Below are 26,589 nucleotides of genomic sequence, written 5' to 3' on the forward strand. Positions count from 1 at the left end.
AGGATGAGCAGGAGGGGCACCATATGGTAGGATACAGTTTGGCCCCAAAACTTTCCATAAAAGAGATTCTTGGAGGTAGCAAAGCGACCACAACCCTGCACAAACATGTCCACTCCTGCTTCCATCCATGGTCCCAGGCTGGCCCTTAGCATTTCTGGGGCTATCTTCTTCCATGACAAATGGACCCCAGACATGGAATTCCAGTATAAGGCCTATCCACCTTGATGATATAAAGGGACACACATATCATAGGGGAGGGTTGAAAAACAGCATAGATACCCCATGAATAGAAATCGGGGATACTGAGGCAAATAGTTATACGTGGTCACAAGGGAAGGGGTAACCCTTAATTATACGGAAACGTACATGGTATTCCTTGTGTTTCAAAGGTAAAGGAACTATTCCATTGGGAACAGATGGGAACTGTGGCAAAGTGCTGCATACTCCAGACATACAGTGGGGCACCTCCACATTGATATATACCTACTGGCAGTGTGGCAAGTTTTCTTACACTCAGCTTGTCCCCGGACAGTGTGGCCTTTCCTCCCCATCACCATACACTCCCCGACCCTAGTCATCCCCAGAGTAGATCTGTCAGAGTTGCACCAACACCCGCTAAAGAAGAAGACAAAACTGTTGCATCAGGCTCAAGAAAAAAGAACTGCTGATCATTTTGGCTTGGCTAAGTACAAGGACATTCTGGAAGAATTTAAACTATTTTCTTGTACACAAATCAACGCAGTGGGGTCAATACCCTTCTTCACAGCGCAAACTAAAGCAAACACCCACTTGTTGAAAACAACCAGGTGCCAAAAAGCTCAAGATGATGAACAGCAGTGAGCTTGGCCTTAATGTAATCAAGGAAGAACTAAGAGCCATTTGCCTCAGGGTGATGTAACTTCGAAATGCGTTGGACTCAATAACCACAATGGTGGGAGGGATGTGTGCCATGATTAGTGCATCCTGCTGTACGTTTATCCTAGGTAACAACCTGGACAACAGTACTTTAACTCTTGCCATCCAAGCATTGCACCATTTACAAAACACATGCGTGAGGAGGGAGGTGCCCCTCAGCAGACATGATATTGGAACTGGTTTGCCTGTCTCCCCCAGTGGCTGAGCAGACTGTGCCCATCACTGTATCTGTTTTCATATTTGTATTTTTCTTGTGAGGTTTCCTGCAATTTGGGATTTCCTACCGAAAAACTGCAGGCTTCAGCCTAGGGAGAATGCAAGTAACTACGAAAGTAGTAATAGTAAAAACTGAAGACCAACATGTCCCCAATATTGTGACTGTCATGAAGTTTGTGTTAGATAATGCTGTTAAAAAGGTAACTATAGGGAGAAAATTAATATTGAAAATGTCAGTGCCAATGATAATAATAATACACTTGCATATATGAGCGAAATCTCATCAATATTAACAAATTTACCCGCCATGAACTTTCCATCAACCCCGACACAGAATACGTGGACAGGTAGGCTCTGCAGCCTAGGCCTGAGGTAACTGACTGACAGGTCACAGGTGGGGTTGTAATAGCCGGCAGACAATTGCACGGACAGGCAACTCAGGTCCATCCTCCAGATACCACAGTGATACCGCAATGGTCCAGGGAGATTGTCCCCAATAAAGCACACATGGCCACAGGGGGGCACACATTCTAAAAACATCATAAAGTAAGATGCCACACAAAATTAGGAACACAAAGCCAATCAGTATACAGCACACACAGTACACACAGTGATCACTCGCTCCTCATGTCGGACATCTGGCAATGTTGCCCACTGGCCCACATTGTGTCCACGCAAGGTCAGGCCCACCTGCAAGTGCTCTCTTTTCCTGAGCACTATTTAATCAATAATGTCCAGAAATGCAATTACATCCACAGAATACAGATCTTATTCTTTGTCTTTTAATCAGTTCCAAAACAATTCTTCACATAGATGTAGTCAGCATGTGTTTCCTCATTCAGGCATTTGCCACCGACTTCCTCAAGTCAAAAAACACCAAGGGCCTTGACTCAAAACTCAGCAAGGCTGAGCCAACTTTGAATAAACTAAACAACAACAACTGCCAGTGCTGAGAGCCTACCTAAACTGATTTTAATCTGAAACAAAAATGGTTATTATGAATATAACAAACAACCTGCTTTATAAATTGCAACTGAATATTTTATTTTATTTTCAATGTTTGAACTATATACTTTTTTTAAAGCATGGAAATACAAAAATGTTTATATACACAATATACAACACAGTGAATAAACGCCACACTTAGACAAAACAATTTCACCATTTATACCAAATCACACACTCTTGGCCAATCAATCATACTCCATTCAACAAAACACACATACTATGATCTCGGTGTCAATGTCTTTTTAAACTTAACAAACAACTAAATGTTTCTTGTGGTAATGAATTCTATGTACAATTCTTTCGTGGTTCATCAAGTTAACAGTAAGACTTTTCACTCTGTCTTTAACATAAACTTTATATAAGAAGAGAAAAAATATTTGAAAGACCCGAGATCAGGTTGGTCTACGCGTTTCAAACCCCGTTAGTTCCCGGGGTTCTCCTCAGGACCAAAATTGTCACTAAAAAAGACAAAACACAAATATAGCTTTAGGGAACTGACTAAGAGACTCGCAAATCCCCTGTTATATACATTGGCCGTCTCAGCCTACCTTGCCTTGTGAGCCAGTGCTCCCCATGCAACTTAGTTTGAAGATCCAACGTTAAAAAGCACTACAGCGCTGGGGAGGGAACAGAGACAGACAGGCCTCGATTTTAGATACTGCCATTACCATTCTCATTCAGCCACACGCATACTTCAAGCTACCTCGTTCATTTTAACCTTACCCGCTGTTGGCTGGCGGTGTCTCCGTTTAATTTACAAACCCAACACCTGAGCCATTGTCCCCTGACATCATCTGCGCAGCACCAGCAAAACGGGGGCAGGCATGTACTGGAAAAAACCCCCACCCCCCCAACAACGAGGAAAGGCTTGAACTGTTGCGCACACACAATCGCCCATTGATACATCAATTCTACATGAACCTCTGGGTAGGACTATGCTTGCACATTGTCGAAGTCGAGCACCCGTTTCCTAATCCAGGCAGGTTTCACGCTCGTTGGAACTACAACTCCCACAATTCCAGGCGGAGCCTTCATCACATACCAGGAAGTAGCCTCCGCGGCATTCATTCGCATTGAACGCGCGAAGGAGAAGCATCCAGTCCCCTTCAGTAAGGTCCAACTAGCGGATTTCTACCGGTATGCCGTGGAGCCGCTTTCGCCATGCTTCTGAGTATTTGCCCGTGGTAGTGGGACGCGCATGTTAACGCCTTGTCCCTTTCCCTTCCTAGCGGTCCCGCCACACCAAATGGCCCTAAATTAGCACCGGTCTAGAGGATTGTCTAAACAGACTTCAATAAACGGAGACACCGCCAGCCAACAGCGGGTAAGGTTAAAATGAACGAGGTAGCTTGAAGTATGCGTGTGGCTGAATGAGAATGGTAATGGCAGTATCTAAAATCGAGACCTGTCTGTCTCTGTTCCCTCCCCAGCGCTGTAGTGCTTTTTAACGTTGGATCTTCAAACTAAGTTGCATGGGGAGCACTGGCTCACAAGGCAAGGTAGGCTGAGACGGCCAATGTATATAACAGGGGATTTGCGAGTCTCTTAGTCAGTTCCCTAAAGCTATATTTGTGTTTTGTCTTTTTTAGTGACAATTTTGGTCCTGAGGAGAACCCCGGGAACTAACGGGGTTTGAAACACGTAGACCAACCTGATCTCGGGTCTTTCAAATATTTTTTCTCTTCTTATATAAAGTTTATGTTAAAGACAGAGTGAAAAGTCTTACTGTTAACTTGATGAACCACGAAAGAATTGTACATAGAATTCATTACCACAAGAAACATTTAGTTGTTTGTTAAGTTTAAAAAGACATTGACACCGAGATCATAGTATGTGTGTTTTGTTGAATGGAGTATGATTGATTGGCCAAGAGTGTGTGATTTGGTATAAATGGTGAAATTGTTTTGTCTAAGTGTGGCGTTTATTCACTGTGTTGTATATTGTGTATATAAACATTTTTGTATTTCCATGCTTTAAAAAAAGTATATAGTTCAAACATTGAAAAGAAAATAAAATATTCAGTTGCAATTTATAAAGCAGGTTGTTTGTTATATTCATAATAACCATTTTTGTTTCAGATTAAAATCAGTTTAGGTAGGCTCTCAGCACTGGCAGTTGTTGTTGTTTAGTTTACCGACTTCCTCAAGGCCTCACACAACGTATTAAAGAATCTAATATCTCTCCTAACAGTAACCAGTAAAACATTCAGAAATATCCTGAAGAGTTCCAGGCATCCAATCTTAGTCAAAAATTATGTTCAGGGAAGTAGTCCAGGCGTGTTCAATCAGGCGTATTGGAGAATGCACCAATGCCTATCAGTCCAACAGCATTTACAGCAGTGCTCAATTGAATTTTTATCGAAGATTGGATGTCGGGAATTCGTGAGGATATTTTCTAATGTTTTACTGGTTGCTGTTGGGAAAGATACTAGATTCTTTATTACGTTGCGTGAGGCCCTGAGGAAGTCATGGCAAATGCCATAACGGTGAAACTCGTGTTGGCTACATCTATGTGAAGAATTGTTTTGGAGCTGAATAAAAGACAAAGAATAAAAACTGTGTTCTATGGATATATTTACACTTCTGGACATTATTGATTCTATGGTGCTCATGAAAACTTTATATTTCCCAGTCAGTCAGTCAAATTTGCTTTATTCGAGGTTAACTCTCATAAAAGCATAATACATTTAAAAACCATTTTAGTCCATAAAATCATCATTTTACAAAAAGAGAAGAAGTAATTACACAAAAGTTTTAAAAGAATAAAGCGTCATGACTTCACAAGTAGTAAAATCAGTAATAGAAAACGTACAAAGTTGTAATGCATAAAACCAGTAAGTACCCAAAATAGGTGAACAGAGCATTTCACTTAACTAGGGGTGAAGGTTCCTAGCTTGAACTCAACAGATCTACATTTGCGATAGGAATTTCTTTCTGATAGACTATGACCACCCCAAGAATTTGGCAACTGCCACAGAAATGACCGGCAAAGTGCTGGTGCAAATTATTCTTAAAGCTACCTTGCTGTCTCTCGTGCCAAGCTGTTTGCACATCGCCCTTAGCCAAACACGTCGGGGAATTGCATAGGCCCCACACACAAAAAGAAGATGGACAAGAGACTCAGTTTCAGTATTACAAGCTGGACAAACACTGGAATTAGCTTCTGCCCATCTTCCTGTCAACGATCTAATTGGGAGCGACCCCACTCTAAGCTGGAAATAAAGTTTCCTGTCCTCAGGCTTAGTTATTATGTCCCAATAGGGCTCCAGGGAAGGGGAAACTTTTACTTCCAAGAAGCGGCCTTCCATGGAGGAGGGGTCTGCATCATTTCAATTCCGGCGGGCTACCATTTCCCAGTATTTTGCTTTTAAAATATCTTTAGACGGGAACTGGGCTTGCTCTGGGTTCTCCCACAACCCCTTCATATCCATTTTCTCCAATGTTCTGCACAATTCCTTTAGCCAGCCTATCGTATGAAAATTGTCAGATTTAACTACATCCAAGAAACCCCGAGCATAATGATCAAGTTCAGGAGTAACCCAAATGCGACGCCAATATAAAATGGGTCGTAATCTAGCCATATCTGATATGGCTTTCCTGCCTAGTTCATAACGCAATGGCTTCATGGGTGTACTTTTAGGGAGGCAAGTGAGAATGCGCAGAAATTTGTTTTCAGCAAGTGTTAACGAGGCTAGATTATCATAACCCCAAAGCTCGGCGCCATAGAGGGCCGAGCTGCATGCTTTAGCCTCATACACTTGAAGTGCTGGCAGGATCGGTTTTGTCAAAGATTTTTTATGCTCAGCACTTATAGCACCCTCATTTTGATGGAGTTTGAGGGCCGCCATTTCTGTGTGCTTCCCCCACTTTACGCCCTTTGCTATGTGGATACCCAGGTATACGAAGTTTGAGAACATTTCCACCTTTTGGCCATCCATATAAAAATTCCCTTTGAAGCTGGCATGTGGGTTAAATACCATAAGCTTTGTTTTGGTTACGTTGACTTCTAGCCCTCGATCAATACAAAAGCCCTCAAAGATCCTTAGGGCAACCTGTTGTCCGCTAGGGGTTTTGGACATAATGCGCGGGTCGTCTGCAAATAATAAAATTAGCGTTTTTGCTCCATCCACAGTGGGAGCATCTACAGCTCCAGACAACATACGCTCCACTACACCGTTTATATACAATAAGAAGAGCTCTCAGGACTTCCTGATAAAATTGGGTGTGGTTGCTACTCCATTTCCTCTGTAGCACCAACTGTGTAATTGTTGTACTTTATATTGGGCACACACTTGAAATGCACAAATATACAACCAGCCACAGTTGTTAAAGTTATTGTATGCAAAAAAATTTAGAGTGCATGGTTACTCCCAACGGAGCTTCCCCGCACTAGGATTACTCTTTGAGGTGCATATGTGATATGAAGAATGAAGGGACGGGAAAAAAGGAAGTAAAAAAGGCCCAAGCAGAAGGAGTTAGACTAGCCTAAACAACGATGTTTTGAGTTTCTTCCTGCGGATTTTCTCATTGGGTCTTGTCTAAAGCAGAGGGGCAGAGTGCTCCTCAGCTTAGAGGTCTGAAAGCCAAAGGAAGAGCAACCCAAATCAGCTCTTTTTATGCTGGGATTTGTTGCCAGTGCAGTGCCTGTGGATCTGAGCCTATTGCTGGGATGGTGTATTTAATTAGTGCACAAAGATAAGGTGGGCCCTTGGCATTAAAAATCCTATGACAGAAGCACGTAGATTTGAAAGAGATATTTTTCCTCACAGGTAGCCAATGAAGATCTTCCAAGGCAGGGCCCGAAGGTGACCTTCTTGGATGTTTAGCAGAAGATGTGCTGCAGCATTCTGCACTCTCTGGAGTTTATTTAGTCTGCCCAGGAAGGTCCCAGTGTAAAGTACATTACTATAGTCAAGTTTGGACATAACAAGAGCCTGGACAACTGTGTTCCTGGCAGATAGAGAAAAAAGATCCAAGATTTTGGCCAATGTCTTAAGGGTGCCAAAGCATTTCCCAGCCACACAAGCTACTTGGCTGTCAAAGGTGAGTTTAGAATTAAACAAAAAAAACACTGTTAGAAGTGGGGGTCTCTAGTTGGCAGAGGTAGGTACCTTTGACCAAATAGGGACCCTTGCTTCTAGTCATGGTAAAGGGGAAACACACTGTAGATAACCCCTGCTCACTCCCTTGGTAGCTTGGCACGAGCAGACAGGCTTATCCCCAAGGCAATGTGTAAAGTATTTGTACCAACACTCACAGTAACACAGTGAAACCCCACAAATGGACTCCATACAGGTTTTAGAAAAAAAAAGTATTTTTATCTAAGTTATGCAAGACCAAAAACGACAAAACAGCAACATACACAATTAATGCTCTTCTCTGAATGGTTCTTTGGAATGTTCCTTTCAAAAACAAACTTGGGCCGTGAAAGTACAACTTTTGAATTGATTGAAAGATTTATCTTAAGACGTGTCAAACCAAAGATTTATATAAGCATAATATTTGTTGGCTCACTCTCTACTCTATGCTGTATGGAGCTTATGTTCAATACAAAGAGTTAAGAAGAAAAAAAAATCTTAATCAGAGCTCTTCCAACAAAAAAGGTAAGAGAGACAGAGGTGATGATCTCTGGCAGTAAGTTTATGAATTGCAATTTTTATACATGAAGAAGTACTACTGTAGAACTGTATTACATATTCCAAAATACCTTTTGTAAATTGGGCCCTGCATCTTGGTGCCTTCTGTACCTTTAACTCACAAGGCTTTCTGTCATTCGGCTACGTTTTGATGGAGAGACAAAAAAGTAGATTGTAGAATAATTAGCTGCCTTGAGACTACAATGGATGAGAAGTAACCTAGCTCTCATAACAACTGAGAAAACCAAAATTCAAACTTGTTTTCCGTGATTTACAGGCTCATTTAAACCACACATTTGTATGATGCAAATACTTATAAACTAACATTTGTAGATGGGGAGTTGTGCCTAAAGAATTACACCTCCACAAGGCAATAGTAACAGTGGAAAACCTTTTAAGTCTCCATGATTTTCCAACTTTGCACGTATGCTGCATTGTACAGTACACATACAAAGTGGGAAAAGTATTAAAGTCCCAAAACCGGTCCCAGGATGTTTGGTTCTGGTCCAGGGAGGACCTGGCCTGGCAGATCAGGCTAGGCAGTTCCCATGGGGCACAGGGTCAAGGCTGGTTTGCAAATGGCTGGAACTACACTGGAATGGCGTGACATGCAAAAAAATGATGGCTTTAACCCAGATCTGTGACTGGTGGAGAATATTTGATGGATTCCACATTCCATCCATCATCTGTTCTTTGTGTATTATGGGACATGTAGCCAAAAAGTCAGCAGAGTCACAAGTATACATGTATTTGGGTACTGCTATCAACACATACACATTAATGATTGATCAGATCAATGAGTAAACATAATTTCATTATTTCCCACAGATCTCTCTGAGATATATAGTGATGACACCAATGTGGAGGGAGTGTAGAAGTCAGATACGGCAGCTTAGGAACCCATACCAATTGCCAGTCTCCCAAGCACAACACCAGCCCAATGTAGCACTGCATCATTGTCACCACAAATGAACAACACAGGGTCTTGACTCTTAACCCAGCAAGGCTAAGCCAAATATAAGTAATAAACAACACAAGTGCCAATACTGGACTTGACTTACAAAAAGATTTTTTGTTAAACTCTATATGAATGAAACATAACGGTCCGTTTGTTATAACGTCACAAGTTTTTTATTCATTTCTTTCACTAGTCACTTTCTTTTTACTTTTTTGTTTCTAAGAAATACTTTTTTGTGCATATACAAAAATATACAATAGAAAACAGTCAATTACAATAACATATATTCACTATACATATTTACAACTCATCCACTCCAAACTTTGACTAGTCCACTCATCCTACAATTACACACTCACATGTATATAACATGAAACCATATAATATGGTCCTTTGCCAACAAAAATTATTCAACGTACAATTTATGTACCCTACTAAATTCCTTAATGTGACTATTTTACATAGAAATATACAGTTAGAACCTAATTTCTTAGTATCCTAACACAGTCCTTCTAGTCTTATTATTGACTCAGGGCCAAGTAAGGTCGACGCGTTTCGAACCCCCTGATTGCGGGATCCTCCTCAGGACCATACATTTCTACAAAAGACAAAAGACAATTGTGCCAGATTAAGTCACCTATTCCATGAAACTGCCTTTTTACATATCAACATACAGCCGCCTGCCGGCTACGATCCGCCTACCTTATTTCTAAAGGAATTGAAGTCCTTTGAAAGGTCATGTGGTGTAGTCACAGTGTTCTGAACATAAAAACAATTACAAAGAGACATTTACTATACGTGAAAAGGACCTCTACATATTTAACAAAAAATGATGGAGCAATGGTTTCTGGTACTCACCTCATTCACCTTGTGTGAAGCGGTGGCACTAAATGAGAAAAAGCTATACATTAATGAGAGAGGAGACAGCTTCGAGCAATCGCAAAATCACTGGAGTCCAAACTGACCTTATTTATTCGTTGGAAAGGCTCGTAGTGCCTACAAGAAGAAAATGGATACCGTGAATTACTAACCACTTCTTCCCGTGCGTGAAAACAGTTTGTTGGAACCATGGAAGTCTAAAACCAATAGACTTACCCGGTCTTCTGCGCAGTGCACCCGCACCAGGTTAGCTTTTAAACTGCCGATTCTCAAATTGCTGAGCGATTCTATAAATAGAAATGGGGAAACTAAGTTGGAGCATTTAAGAAAGCGGCGAGGCAGGGAAACGGGATGAGTTTCTTTGTGGACTTACGTTTATGCCCAATGCACTTCTCGTGGAACAATCCGGAAGTTTTCCGTGGGACGCCAGCTTCTACGTATATCACGCTCCGTTCTGACCGCGTGATCGAGTACTTTCTTAAAGGGGCTGCGCATGTTAGACTTCATGCAACTTTATTGAAAGTCAAAGGAATGTACATACATATGCAATCTTTGACACCGTTCTTTGAGCAATGCAATAATCATTGAAGAAGCGTCTCTTTTTAATTAAAAAAAGGGAGAGAGAAAAAAACAATTTAAACCCAGTCTCTCTAAATTAATCTAATAGTGCGCTCGGCACGGCCACCGATAAAGTCATAGTTTGAAAGTTCGATCCACAGCCCCGGCTTCGTGCACCTGGGTCAATAAGTACTGAGTCTCTTAACACAGCCTGCTTATTGCGCCCCAAAATGGTGTAAATCATAAATGGGATATGTGCGATCAAATGTACTGTCTGGAAAATATTGCTTGAGTCCAAAAGCCGACCCTGGGGTTACCTAATTCAAACAACCACACCGTATGCTATTACTCTAGTTACAGCCTAGACAGGCTGTGTCATCCATCCCCCATATCTGTTGTGAAGTAAAAAGATTGCAAATGTCATAAGTTTACTGTCTTAGGGAATAGCCCTGAAGATTTCAGAAATCTCGTTCAGGCCATTAAGGGCAGTATTATACTTCATTATTAATTGTGCCTCCCGCTGTCCCAACTTCAACTCCATGTCACCCCCTCGAGGGTCCTGATCAATTTTTGAAATAATGGTCCAGCGTAAATCCTCCTCTTTGTGTCTTTCCGATATCCAATGTTGGACCAATGGTGCGTTGGGTACTTCTCTTCTTATCCGGGATTTGTGTTGCGTAATCCGCTGGCGTGCATCCTGTGTAGTTTTTCCAATATATAATTTTGAGCATGGACACATAATCCCGTACACCACATTCCTTGTCTGGCAATTAGTGAATTTGTCATGTTTCCAATGAATTCCATCAAAACTAAACACTGCACCTTCCTCCGTTTGTGCGCAACAGGCACAATTTCCACACTTATGATGTCCTATTATTGGGGGTAACCCCAACATGCCTCTTAGTGTGGATTTAGTTTCACGAGGTAGGGCAGCCCTTACTACATGATTTGCCACACATTTCTCTTTTCTAAATGCGAACAACGGCGGTTCTTGAAGGTCACAGTGTAGATTTTTTACCAAGTGCCAGTTCTGCATTACTATTTTGCGCAGTTGGTGTGAGCTGGGGCCAAATGTGGTCACACACACAATCCTCTTTGTGTCAGGTCATTCCTTCTTTTGTAACAAAGTCTCACGAGGAACCCACCAAGCTCTTCTTAATGAGTGTTTCAATAATTTGTTTGGATAGCCTCTTTCACGCAGCCGCTCCATCAGTCCATTAGCATGCATGAAATATTCGTCTTTGTTAGAGCAATTTCGTCGAATTGGTAAAAATTGCCCGAAAGGCAAATTTTGCTTAAGGCTTCTGGGGTGGTGGCTTGTGTAGTGGAGGGTTTTGTTTCTATCGGTCGATTTTCGAAACAATGTTGTTCCGAATGTGCCATCCGTTGCATACACTTCCCCGTCAAGAAAAGTGATACTTTTATTAGATGCTGTATGGCTAAATTTGATGTGCTCAGTTCTTTGATTGAGTCATGTCACAAAGTCATTTAGTGTCTCTTGAGTCCCTGACCAGATAATTAATTAATTAAGGTCAGTTTGGACTCCAGTGATTTTGCGATTGCTCGATGCTGTCTCCTCACTCATTAATGTATAGCTTTTTCTCATTTAGTGCCACCGCTTCACACAAGGTGAATGAGGTGAGTACCAGAAACCATTGCTCCATCATTTTTTGTTAAATATGTAGAGGTCCTTTTCACGTATAGTAAATGTGTTTTTGTAATTATTTTTGTGTTCAGAACACTGTGACTACACCACATGACCTTTCAAGGGACTTCAATTCCTTTAGAAATAAGGTAGGCGGATCGTAGCCGGCAGGCGGCTGTATGTTGATATGTAAAAAGGCTGTTTCATGGAATAGGTGACTTAATCTGGCACAATTGTCTTTTGTCTTTTGTAGAAAACTATAGTCCTGAGGAGAAGAACCCCGCAATCAGGGGGTTCGAAACGCGTCGACCTTACTTGGCCCTGAGTCAATAATAAGACTAGAAGGACTGTGTTAGGATACTAAGAAATTAGGTTCTAACTGTATATTTCTATGTAATATAGTCACATTAAGGCATTTAGTAGGGTACATAAATTGTACGTTGAATAATTTTGTTGGCAAAGGGCCATATTATATGGTTTCATGTTATATACATGTGTGTGTGTGATTGTAGGATGAGTGGACTAGTCAAAGTTTGGAGTGGATGAGTTGTAAATATGTATAGTGAATATAAGTTATTGTAATTGACTGTTTTCTATTGTATATTTTTGTATATGCACAAAAAAGTATTTCTTAGAAACAAAAAAGTAAAAAGAAAGTGACTAGTGAAAGAAATAAACAAAAAAACTAGTGACGTTATAACAAACGGACCGTTATGTTTCATTCATATAGGGTATAACAAAAAATCTTTTTGTAAGTCAAGTCCAGTATTGGCACTTGTGTTGTTTATTACTCATTGTCACCACAGGCAGCAATAATGGAGGACAACAAAGTCACTCTCCCTTCCAGCACACTTGTGTGAGGCAACTACAGCAGCATGTTCCCGGGCGTGGGCACAGTCGGCGCCATGAGGCACATCATGCTGTAGAACCTGAAGCCAAAGCGCACTCGTTTGGAGGCCTTGAAGTGTCCATGATACAAATGAATCATCAGCAACACAAGCAGATGAAACTCATGAACAAGAAGGTGCTGAACATGCAACAATGCATTTCATATGGATTTGATGACATGGGGCCACAATTGGTAACCATGAGCACAAATGTGGTCAGCCTCACCACCACCATACAGGAATTATAAAAGCACATGTTGGCTAAGCGTGCCTATCAAAGGCATAGAGATCATAGTGCTGCGGCTAAAATGGATGGCCTAACCTGTTCTATTGGTTGTTTGGCCAATGCTACTTCCACTCCATCAAGGAGAACAGTTACCCTGCAGGTGTGAAATAGAACATATTAGTGGTGATACTGCCAGGGACCTAGGGCAGATCATGTCTGCAGTTAAAGTGGTACAAAATGCACAGATAGCCAGTGGTGTTGGAGATGCCCCTCAGGGTAGTGAGGAAATATCACATGTTAGCAGCATGTCTGCCAGTGAAGCACATGCCCTGTGACGCAGCAGCGGTGGCAATACTCCTGCTGGAGAACAAATAGGGGCAGGCCATGTTGGATGTAGCCCCAGAAAGCAGTGATGGACACATCATCTTGTTAAGTCATATTGGCATTGTTGAACTTATTTTCGTGATGTAACCGACATTTGTTCATACTTTACTTTCCACTTAGTTATCATACAGTTTGCAACTTAAATAATTGATACAGTAGCTGCTTTCATCATTTCAGTGAGTGTATTGTCACATAGAACTTACCTTGAGAAGTAATTGGTTGCAATGTGATCCTGTTTGCGTAGCCCCTCCACTGCTGTACTCTGGTCTCCAGGCTGCTGCCAAAGAGGTGGTTCAGGATCCTCACCTTCTGAATCAGTGTCCTCTAAAGTGATGTGTAGTTACTGAATCAGTGTCCTCCAAAGCGATGTGTAATCCGCCCATGGTCCCCATGTTGTGTAACATGGCAACAGTTGCCACTAGTTTGCTGGCTGTCTCAGAAGCATACTGTTGTGCACCTCCACTCTTGTGAAGGCACCGAAATCTTGATTTTAGCATGACAAATGTACATTGAATCACCACTCTGGTGCCTCAATAGGCAATGTTGTAAAGCCTTTCATTTTGGTTTGCTAGGGCTAGGTATGGGGTCAGTATCCTAGGCCTTAAAGCATACACACTGTCACCTGGAACAAAAGTGTGAGCATACCAAAACCTCAGATTTGCCAGTCACAATCATATGTGTTATGATGAAGCATCACATTACCTGATACATAGCCATCCTCAAAATCCTCTCTTTCCAGGCATAGGTGTATTCCACAGTGCCTGAAGATATATGAGCCATGTGTGCTCCCTGATTATTTGGCCAATATATCTGTGATTCCATATGTGCATCACATTCAACTTGGATATTGAGGGAATGTTTATTTTTCCTATTCCGAAACAGGTATTCTATGTGGGCTGGAGGATAAATTGGAGTACGAGTTCCATCTACACACTGAATATATAATCTTACAACGCATGCAATTACAAAGTAAGCTTTTACAACGCAGTCTTTTCTTCACAACTATCAGTACATTGCATGATTTTACAAAGCATGCCATTACAAAGCATTTTTTAAAACACCATTACAACGCATTCCATTACAACGTATTCCATTACAATACATACTATTACAACGCACAATACTTTTAGGGCAACAGTAGGGTAAGTGTTGGATAGTGTAGGGGTAAAAATGACTATTTCCACTCCAGTGACTGCAGCAGTAGGGAAAGTGTTGGATAGTGTAGGGGTAAAAATTACTATTCCCATGTACCCCAAAACCCATACCCAACCTAATACAAAAAAAATCTCCATTACTTACCTTATAATGCGTAATGGCATGCGTTGTAATGGTATGCGTTGTAATGGCATTCCTTGTAGTGACATGCGTTGTAATGGTATGCATTATAATGACATGCGATGTAAAGGCAGTTGCATTGTAAAGGTAGGGCATTGTAATGACTGCGTTGTAATGGATATTTCCCCTACATACCCTATTACATAGGGGAATTTCTCCACCCTGTAAAGGTTTCGTGTTGTGTTTTGGATTTCCTCTGCATTCCTGGGTAGCAATAGGTACCTGTTGATGTTTAGGAGCATAGCATATAGGAATTTGTGTAAAAAACATGACAGCGCACTTTGTGACACCTCACCAGCAACAGAAATAATGCTGCACATGAATGAGGATGGAACTGCTGTGCAGCATACTGCTTTCAATGTGTGGTTTCAGCAATTTAATCAAATCTAATATCACTGCACTAGGTAGCCTATATTTTCAAAGCTTTCCCCCTCTGTCTGCTGGAAATTGACAAGCCTGGATCTAAAGATCCTCTCCTCCTTCTCCTCTCTACTGAGCAGCTAGTAATCGCATCCTCCTCCCAATCACATACAATGCACCCATTGTGGAAACCCCTGATGAATTCCAGGCCACCTTTTATAGTTTGCACACAATTACTATCTTAAATGAATCAGTGCAAAATTGCACATGCAAACTCCCCTTTTTGTGACGAGTTGCAAATTGTGACAGGCTCAATCATTAGGTTTGTTGGTCGCAAGATCCGAATCTGTACTTGTGACTTGCAAATATTGTTTGCAAAAATTAGCAATTCGTAAATTGGTCACATCGCTATTTTGGTTTAGCAACTGGCATTCATACATAACAAAGACAAAGCACCACCTTTTTCAGTCGCTAAATAATTTGTGACCAATTTGCGAGATGCATATAATTTGTACGTCTAGCCCAGAGTGTGATAGATGTTATAATACGTACAGTGGATGTTGCATTATGATTATGAATCAACTTATATCTATTTTATTTAAAATCTGCTGTGTGTTAGCAAATTTCTTATTTGTGATTGAAGCATCATCTTTACTACTCTGAATTTCTGGAAAATTAAACAATTGCCTGAGTGGGCCAGGCTTTAAACACTCTGCTGTCTATAAGAGTTTTTGTAGAAGTCAGCTACTTCTGTGATACTGTTCAGACATCTGCCAAATCAATATGAAGCACACACATTATACGCACTGGCCATATTATCTATCCATACTATGCAAAGAATGCATTTATCTTGCTAACCTATTCGGAGTCTTGAAAGCTGTCAGAAAGATCACCATACATAGTAACTATTCAATCAGCACCCTTAAAAAGGTCCAGATAAACATGGAATGATTGCTTCATATGTTAATTTCTACAAACGGCCCAGCAATAGATTCTGTTTTATATTTCAATCTGTACATTTTCATGTCAGTTCAAAGCCCTTTGTGTGCAAGATTCCTTGCTGTGGCGCTGATTGTCTGGTTATAGTATATTGATCACACTGAACAATATCCTTTCTTTCACTGTAATCATTACATTACACAAGTGCCATTCACTTTTGGCAAGTCCCCCACGTAGTAAATGAAGCTTCTAAGTGCTTAGCCACACTACAAGTCCTGTCATGATTCTGAGAACATTGGAACCTTTGCTGAGAAAATTTACACATATTTGTTCTTAAATCAATGTTCATAGAAATAATATACTTCTGGCATTCTAATGAAAATGCAAGGTAACTTCATTATACCAAACAGAAGTAATTTTACAAATGGCCACGGCTCTACAATTAACGTATGCATAATTGAGCATTACTGTTACACAGTTCAAAATGGGTGGCAATTGTAGCAATTATAATACCTTACACCATGGCACATATTGTATTGAAGCACAATATAATTCAAAAGAAAATGCATTTGTTCGCATAGGTCAAACATATGATAACATATTATTCTTGTCGTTTTTTTGTGAGGAAGTATAAGTTCTCTTTATTTTTCAAATTAAGATTCTTTTATTCCGTTGCATGTGCTATTTATTAATTAATGAGGTTCATAGCGACATATGCACAATCGATGATGGGGAACATATTTTGTTTTCAACAAACCCCATTTCAAAATGGCTGCCGGGTGTGTACTCACAAGCAGCCATCCTGGAATAGGTTGTATTTTTCTTCAAAGAAAAAAATCATATTCCAAGTTGGCCAGTGTTTTCTCCAGAAATGTTATTCAAAGATGGCTGCCTTGCTTGTGCATACAAAACAGAAAATGCCAATTGAGTTTAGTTAACAAACGAAACAAAACACATTTCAAGACTTATCACAGTGTAGGTGAGGAAGTAAAGGCATACATGCCCATGCATGGCAGCAAGTTTGAAACACTTTTCATGTTAATTTTAAGAAAAAATTATTTCAAGATTGTTGCAATGTATGCATACAGGCTGTGTAGAATGAACAAAATAAAACACGGTTCCTCACAGTGCAAGTAAGTCAATAGTTGAATTGGGCTGACCTATTGCTCCATTTTGAAATGGACAGAATCAAAATGTGAATAAGAGTTGAACAGAACAATGGATGAAGACTGATGATCCAAAGTCCCTCTGTGTATATGCAGGCATTTTTTGTTTATGGATATTCTGACTGAATTTGACAGCCTTACACTAGACCTAAAAGTGAATTATTCAAATGGGGCATCCACTTGTCCCCACCAATTAAAAAAACACCCTCTTCCATCATTTTATCCTACCCTAGTCAAAATACTTTACTAAACAGAACATATCCCCAACAATCTAATTGTTCTCCTGGGTATACATTTTTCAAGTGTAATCTAGAAATGTAGTAAACAGTGTACTTGTTTCTTTGTTTTTCTTTAAGTGGTTAAAGATGTGAAATGTTCACTGTAGGTATGATGCATAACTTTGTTTTCTGTTATGTGAAATGACTCAAAGATATTTTGAACCATTTAATGAGTAACTACGAGAAAATGTAGAACAGATAAACTGAGAAAGCATCATTTAGATTTGTTTACAAGACCGCATAAAACCCACCTGTTCTGCTTTGCTTATGTAGCCTAGATTTTTACATGAGAACAGATGTCTAGTCACCACTTCTTCTTCCACATCACTTCTCTTATGGATGCTTCAAGTCCTCAGAAGCATCCACTGAAATGTTTTAATCACTATAGAACATAAAACAGATAAAAAGTATTTGATCAGATGAGGGAATACACTTAAAACTTGTGGACGCTCAGTTTCTTTAAAGTTCTAGATGCGTGGATTCCTGGTTCTTGTGGACTTTACTGCTCTGGTCTCAGGATATCAAGAGAAGGGACTTGACTCTAGTGAACCTGGGTTTTGTGGGAGGTGGGGGTCTAGCAAAGTAGCTGGGATTCATTTTTGGGAGGCCCAGGTGTTCTGAGCCACTGGAATTATGTTGTACTGTAGTGCTATGGTTCAAGGGTTGCTTCACATGAGCATTTCAGTTCTGTGATTTATGGGTTCAAGTGCCCTGATGTTTAGTGGCTTCCAATATTACTGATGTTGTGGCTATAAAAAGGTAATTCTCAAGCGTGGTGAAGTGCTAGGATCCTGGGGCACAAAGTATATATGTAGGCTATCATGTTTTTTGTTTAAACCTATAATAGCTGATAAAATCCCACTGAAAGGGAAACAACCCTCATCAGTGTAAACATATAAAGACATGCACAACAACAAACTAAAATGCCATTCCAATAAACAAAGTGATAGAGAATGGGCATTTGTATTTCTTCTCGAAGGGGCCAACACAATGTAACTTTCTTATACAAGGTTGCAGCAAGAAAGACAGGTCTAAGATTATTCTGCTTATTCCGCTATATTATTTTAGCATTTTAAAGGGGAGTCTTAATGATTACACTTGAAAGAAATGTCTTCTGCCACTGTTGAAGGCCCCTTACTCTATTGCTCACACAAGGGTAGAGAAGGGGAGTACATAATGATATTTCTTCCCCTAACCCAGGCAAATGCAAACCAACTGGCATGCATAGATGCACAGTCTCTCAAAATATCAGCTGGGATCTTGCAGCTCATGGTACCCAATAAATTCAAACAGTGGTGTGGTGCACACTTCCCTAATATATAAGGAGTATGAGCAGGAGAATCAGAGAGGAAAAGTCACATACATGACCTGCCTCTCCTGTGGCAAAAGTATAATTTCTCAATTAGAACTTCAAACAGTTTGGGGGCTTCATACTTATCACTGCCTAGCCTTTCCTATACATTCTTTTATCATCTGCAAGAATTTCTAGAATTCCTTTTTGTGGAGGACCTCAACAGGAACATGTAGTGCAGGAATAAACGACAGGCTGGGCATACTTTCGTAATCAATATGATTTTTCTAGAAGTCATATTCCTGGCTCAAGAAATAATCTTGGTGATGGTCTTTCTTGTAGGTGTACTTCTTCCACAAAGGATTATCGAGGTGATACAATCTTTCCTCAAAAAGGTTCAAGCTGTAGTTTGAAAGTCTCAATGAAATAATGGAATGCCTTATGAGGAAATATGCAAAAAGAAAAATTGATGGACAGAATGCAGAACAATGTCATACATTCACCCTGGTACAGAGATCTGGGCCTAAATGCATCATTTTTTTGCTCACCATGCCATTCCAGTTTGGACCCAGCCATATGCAAATCAGTCTTGACCTTGCGCCCAATGGGAACAGTCCAGCCCGAACTGCCAGGCCAGGTCCTCCCTGGACTGGAACCAAGCATCCTAGGACCAGTTTCAGGTTTTCAGCCCTCATCAGCCAGGATAGCTTGACTCCAGTGGCATGGAGAGCGCAGGACCCACGTCTGGGCATACCAGTCCCACGTGGGGTGACAAATGCAAGAAGAAAAATTGATGGTCAAAATGCAAAACAATGTCATACATTCACCCCAGTACAGAGATCTGGGCCTAAAGCCATTGGTTTTTTGCTCAACATGCCATTCCAGTTTGGACCCAGCCATATGCAAATCAGTCTTGACCCAGCGCACAATGGGAACAGTCCAACCTGAACTGCCAGGCCAGGTCCTCCCTGGACTGGAATCAAGCATCCTAGGACCGGTTTCAGGCTTTCAGCCTTCATCAGCCAGGATAGCTTGACTCCAGTGGCATGGAGAGCACGGGACCCATGTCTGGGCATACCTGTCCCTCTCGGGGTGAAAAATGCAAAAAGAAAAATTGATGGACAGAATGCAGAACAATGTCATACATTCATCCCAGTACAGAGATCTGGGCCTAAATCCATCGTTTTTTGTGCTCACCATGCCATTCCAGTTTGGACCCAAACTAAGGTGGCGTAGTGGGCAAAAGAACAATGGATTTAACCCAGGTCTTTTGACTGGGGGATAATTTTTGCATTGTCAGCATTCCGTCCATCATTTATTTGCTGTAACACTTTTCGCCCTAAGTGGGATGGGCATGCCCAGACGTGGGTATCTTGCTCACTGTGCCACTGGATTCAAGCTAGCCTGCCTGAAGTAGGGTGACATACCCTTAAAACCGTTCCCAGGATGCTTGTTTCCGGTCTAGGGGGGACCTGGCCTGGCAGTTCGGTTTGGACTGTTCCCATGGGGCACAGGGTCAAGACTGATTTGCGTATGGCTGGGTCCAAACTGGGGAGGCGTAGTCGGCAAAAGAACAATGGATTTAACCCAGATATTTTGACTGGGGGAGAATGTTTGCATTGTCAGCTTTCCGTGCATCATTTGTTAGTTGCAACACTTTTCACCCTAAGTGGGATGGGTATGCCCAGACGTAGGTCCCTTGCTCACTGTGCCCCTGAATTCAAACTAGCGTGGATGAAGAAGGGTGACATGCCATGAAACCGGTCCCAGGATGCTTGTTTCCGGTCTAGGGAGGACCTGGCCTGGCAGTTCGGTCTGGACTGTTCCCATTGGGCACAGGGTCAAGACTAGGGTGGCGTAGTGGGAAAAAGAATGATGGATTTAACTCAGATCTTTTGACTGGGTGAGAATGTTTGCATTGTCAGCATTCCATCCATCATTTGTTTGCTGTAACCCTTTGCGCCCTAAGTGGGAAGGGTATGCCCAGAAGTGGGTCCCTTGACCACTATGCCACTGGATTCAAGCTAGCCTGGCTGAAGAAGGGTGATATACCCTGAAACCGGTCCCAGGATGCTTGTTTCTGGTCTAGTGAGAACCTGGCCTGGCAGTTCGGTCTGGGGCACAGGGTCAAGACTGATTTCAATATGGCTGGGTCCAAACTGAGTAGCGTAATGGGCAAAAGAACAATGGATTTAACCCAGATCTTTAGACTGGGGGAGAATGTTTGCATTGTCGGCATTCCGTCCATCATTTGTTTGCTGTAACACATTAGGAGAAAATATAGCATTTAAATGGAGGTCCATATTTCTTCCCTGTTAAGAACCAACGTTTGAGGATTCAAGATGTGTCAGCACTCTCATGCTGCTCACATGGGGGCATATTAGCAAGAACCTCGTTAAAATTATCGCAGTTTTAGCGGCAGGAAACTGCAGCTAAAACGGCAGTTGTGAGGAGAAATTCGGCACAACACCTCAACTGCATGAAGATCACTGATGCATTTCGCAGTTGCGACCATTATCAGGGTACTTTTGCTCCGGGCCGTGCGTGGCTCCTGTATTCGACTTTGCTAAGTTGTGGTCGTCCTGAACTCTTGACTTTGTCCCAGTCCAGTGTGACAAATGAACTCCTTATCTGCTACTTGCTCCTAAGTGCTATATTTTGCATTTAATATTTAAAAATTATTATCTCTACCTCTGTTTGATGGATCGTTTTCGTTTTGGATTTGTTTGTTTATACAATCATAATCTATTGTTATAAACTGGTCTGGAGTATTTTTGTGGTGTTTTCACTGTGTTATTGCATGATGTGGTGCACAAATATTTTACCAAGTGCATCTTAATTTAAGCTTGACAGCTCGGTGCCAAGCTACTAGAGGTTGGCCTGTGACCTACTCTGACTAGGATTGTTGCTCCTGCTTGGACAGTATTCTAATCTCTGCTGACCAGAAACTCCAATTCCTAACATTCATACAATTTACAGATAAACCCGGCACTTCTGGTGGGAGAGGTACTGTCATGCCGTGAAGCAATACCCAGTGTAGCTGCAGTCCCACCCGCAAATATACATAGTCTGCCTCACGTGGACGACATACCTTTTTTTCTGCACCTTACATTACTTTGTATCAGAGGGCATCGCAAGGATTATACATGGGCACTGCATGCAGTCACTCATGTATTTGGATACAAAGCCCCTTCTAAAAAGAATACAGGGCTTGGTGTGTAAAATATACATGTCCTCCTTTTTATTTCTCTGAACTTTTCCCACGTTGCATGTGTGCTGTTACTAGAAGCACACATCAAGAAATCAATCAGTCACCCTTGTTAGAGTGTGGCACTGTCACCCAAGGGGATATCTGGGCACAGGGTGCGAGGCTTCCATCGAGAAGCTAGGTCTTGAAGAAACGGCGGAAAGATGGAAGGGAATAGCAGAAAAAGGCAAAATAGAGAGCAGAAAAATGAGCGAGCCGAAAAGTCAAAGCAGAGGGCAGAAAAAGCAAAACAGAGTGCAGGAGAATGAGCAGAAAAGGCAAAATAGAGCAGAAGAGGGTAAAACAGAGGGCAGAAAAACGAGCCAGAAAGGCCAAACAGAAGAGAGAGAAAACAAGCGAAAAGAGCAAAACAGAGGGCAGAAAAACAAGTGATAGAGCGCGGGCTCACCTGCTTGAGATTTTACCATACTCACCTGGACCCATAAAACATATACACTTTGAACAGGTAAACCTGTGCTAAATCAGGATTTTATTTAACTTTTTAGGACTTATACCTTTGACTTACCAATCCTAGTCCCCGTACCTAGAGTCCTAAGGGATCAAGGAAGTTAGCATGAAAATAGGCAGTAAATAATAATTTGCACTCATAAAATAAGCACAGACTCGGGAACGATTTAAACTTTTTATCTATGTAAATTCTTAAATGTCAGAGTCCATACTAATTTGGTCAGAGCTTGATCAATTAGAAAGAATATAATCAAAGCAAGATGCTGTAAAAATATTATGAGACTTTCTTTAAGCATTGAAACATAGGAAGGGTAAGAAAATGGAAACAGCACAATGACATACCCACACAACTTTATATTTACCTAGAATGGTGTGAAAACCAACCCTGGCCATGGACTGGGATAAAAGATAGGACCCCCGATAGTGCAGGTGCCAACAGGATAGAACAGGTGCAGATCAGAATCAGGATAAGTACGGACCAAATTGGATCAGGACAGAACCACCGCAGGTCAGGACCGGCACCCACAGCTAAAGTGTGATGCCAGAGTCACACCCCTCTCTGCAGCTAACAGTCGGACCCCGATTGGGTTATGGAACCTTCTCCCTCCGGAACCCCGAATGGGTTATCGAATCTTCTGACAGAGTGCTCCGCCAGCACCTCTGCTATCGATCGCCTATTGAGTGCGTTGGGTCAGTGACAGGTCAGCGATTCGGACAAGTCTGACAAACTAACTAGCTAAGCCTACCTTAGTTATACCATTTTCCTGGGCAGTGTACCACCCCCCAATGTTGCAAATGTGTGTATTCCCTCAATTTGATTGGTCAAAGGACGAGGAGAGGTCATCACACCATACCAGTTATGAGGTCATGCTCTTCAATATTCAGACCAATGGTCCCGCCCAATATTTTATTTTCCCATGCACTTTTATTCCACCCGGCAATGAATGTTCCAATAGTAAATACAATGTATAATTGAACATCCTCTTGGAAGTTCAGGAGGTCGGGTTCCCATGAACATCTTCTAGCAAGTCAGGAGTTGGCCAGTGTTCAATGCCATGGCTTGTGGACTCGGGTGAATTTGGCACATGCTCAGTTTCAGGACCCAAGATGGAGCAACATTGTACTTGATTGGTCCAAACCAAACGAGCTATTAGCAAAGTCAAAGAAGAACAGTTTTAGAACAAAGAATAAATGAATGCACTGTATACCACTTATCTCTACTCTATTCCCATTATTTTATTTTAACCTCGGCATTAGGGATTATGCAGAACAAACAACGTAGAAAAAGCAGCAATGCAAGCGTTAGCGCATGAGAACATACAGCAGCCATCTTTAGTTCTAGTGCGCAGAAGCAAAAATTTCCCACCAAGCTTAAGAATACGTCATGTCACGTGAGTATGACAGACACATGCGCAGAAAAGTTCCCGCGTTGCGGCGGCCATTTTAATGCATTCGTGTTACAGTTTAGTAAAAAAACATATAATCAAGCCTTCCCTAGATGCTTCAAATGTGTGTGGTGCATTGTTAGTTAAGACAAACATGTTGGTTAATACATTATTTATCATTTTGAGAGGGTTGAGTCCAAGCAAGTCGCCTTACGTGCGAAACCTTGCTCCATCACAAGCAGAAAATACAAAATGGAGGGCAGAAAAGCAAGCAGAAAAGGCAAAACAGAGGGCAGAAAATGAGCAGAACAGACAAAACGGAGCATAAGATTGTGAAATAGAGGGCAGAAAAAAGAGCAGTAAAAGGCAAAACAGAGGCAGGAAAACAAGCAGAAAAGGGAAAACAGAGCAAGAATCATGCAGAGGAGGAACAAATAGAGGGCAGCAGGTTAAACAGGCAACAGAGGGTACTGGACTGCGGGCAAGCTGGACAGGAGAACTGTCGCAGGGGGAGCTGGCACAAGGACCTGCTAAATAGGGTTGCACTGCAACCTCCATTAATAAGGTCCTTGGGGGAGGGAGGCACTTGGTGACAGAAGGAGGGAAATGGCAGGAGGAAAGAAACGGCAGAAAGAGGGATGAAACAAGCAGATGAGGGAAAACCAGAGAACAGAAAACGAGCAGAAAGGCAAGACAGCGGGCAGAAAAATTTGCAGAAAAGGTAAAACAGAGCGGAAGAGGGTAAAACAGAGGGCAGAAAAGGAAAAACGGAGGAAACAAAAATGAGCAGGAAAGCAAAACGGAGGGCAAACAGAGGGTAGAAAACCTAGCAGAAAAACGAGAAGAAAAGGCAAGACAGGGCAAGAAATGAACAGAGGAGGCACAAACAGAGGGCAACCGGGTAGCGGTCTGCGGGCAGGCTGGACAGGAGATCTGTCAGAGAGCTTGCACGAGGGCCTACAACCAATGTTGCTGAGGTGTGTTGAGTAAAAGTTTGTCATTGCCTGTGAAGGTGCACTGCAGGCTGCCGTGTGCTAGGGTGTGTTTATATGTTAAGCATAAGTATTGTACCTGAAGTGTACCGTTGCTGGAAAGCAAATCACTTCCAGATCATGCAAGGGTTATTCCCTCCCCACAGAGACAATGAATCAGCCCTTGCTCTCTACTATGGTGGAAAGTGCTTCTAGAGAAAACAACATTTGTGGTGGTTTTTACTAATTCTGACTCACCCCATACCTCTGTGAGAAATCAGGACAGTGATTCTACACTGACTTTTCACCCCTCATTCTTACAATTTTGTTCAGACTCCAAGACTGCCACTTCTCTCTGTTGCTGTACAAATTTAGGTCCTGGGAATATCTCGCAGAGTGGTAATCTGAATAGTCTCTGAACTCTAGGTCTAAACATAATTCCCATTGATACAGTGCACGTAACACCTGCTTCCAATTGTCTCAAGACAGTGTGTTCAGATTGGATGAGGAGCGCCTTGACTCAAAGAAGGAAGCAGGCAGGCAAGAAAGCCATTTGTGACTGCACAACTCTGTTGTAGCCGTTGGGGCAGGGTGAGTGTGTGAGCCCTAGTGTGTAGGGGTATCCAGCAAAAATAAATTACCACGGCTTCTGGTATTGATAACAATAAAATAAACAAGAGAGGTAAATGTAAGACTAAGCATTAGGGGTTACTACGCAATGATCAACAAAGTGGGCGAAGTTGAGGGTTTGGCAACCCCTTTAAAAAAACATAATGGATTCTGGCTAACTTTTAGGTTCTTCAATCTAGTGGGAGACTTTTTGGTCTAAAGGTCTGTTCTGTCTAGCGAGTTTTTAATGAAAGACCTATTTATAATGCATTAATATTTGATCTGGCTAGTAGATTAGTCTGTCTCTGAAAGAATTATCAATAAAGATGTAAGAATTTCTGTGTTTATGATTAAATCTTTTTCAAAAGCCTGTAGGCTTATTTATGTTACAATGTTATAATGGAAAGCCGTCTTCATGCCTATCAATCTTGCACATGTCAAATGCAATAGCTCTTTTTTGGGAGCATTGGTTTCACACTCTGCTCAAACCTTTAGAGTTTTGTTTCAAAGAATATCACAGATTAAAGTAGTAGGAAAAGATTTCCATTTTAGTTACCCCAACTGACATACCCTTGTGTAGGAAAAGTCCTGTGAAACCCCTTAGAATTGTTGTGTGTTGTTTTGCCAACTTTAGTTTTGCATTTTGTTTAATTTGGTGTTTAGCATGTAGCTGGAAACACATTAAACTGTGTTTACTTTGGTGAGCAAAGGCAAAATATTGCTTTACTGAGTGTTATTGGTGTGTGTTGCTGAATTCTGACAGCACCTTTCAGAGTCAGGCTTTGACTGTCCTACCTCACGGTTCTGAAAGTCAAGTAATAAGAGAAGTACTTAGTCCTCAGTTTCAGGGTCCAAAGCCCAAGGAGACCCAAAGTAAATGCCACAGTTGATACAGTTGAGGACATTATATATTTGTTGCACTGGGATTCCTGAATTGTTTTCTCTCAGTGCTGTCATAATAAATAAGAGAGTTTTAATTGTAATTGTGTGCACAGACAGTTGTAACTTATGAGGAGAAAACATGTATTTCTACAGTAATGCAGTCACACTTGCATTCCAATCAAATCCGTCAATATTAATAAAATATTGCCAAATGTACATAAGAAGCAAGACTTATCTTAAAAAGACAGATAATTTTGAGTTCCTGCATTCTTCCATAAGATTACAGATTGTGCAAATAGGCACTCAAAACTGTTTTCACTCTTTCTGCAGAAGTGGACTCAGTATGT

Source organism: Lissotriton helveticus, chromosome 1_1, assembly GCF_964261635.1.
Source record: "Lissotriton helveticus chromosome 1_1, aLisHel1.1, whole genome shotgun sequence".
NCBI lineage: Eukaryota > Metazoa > Chordata > Amphibia > Caudata > Salamandridae > Lissotriton > Lissotriton helveticus.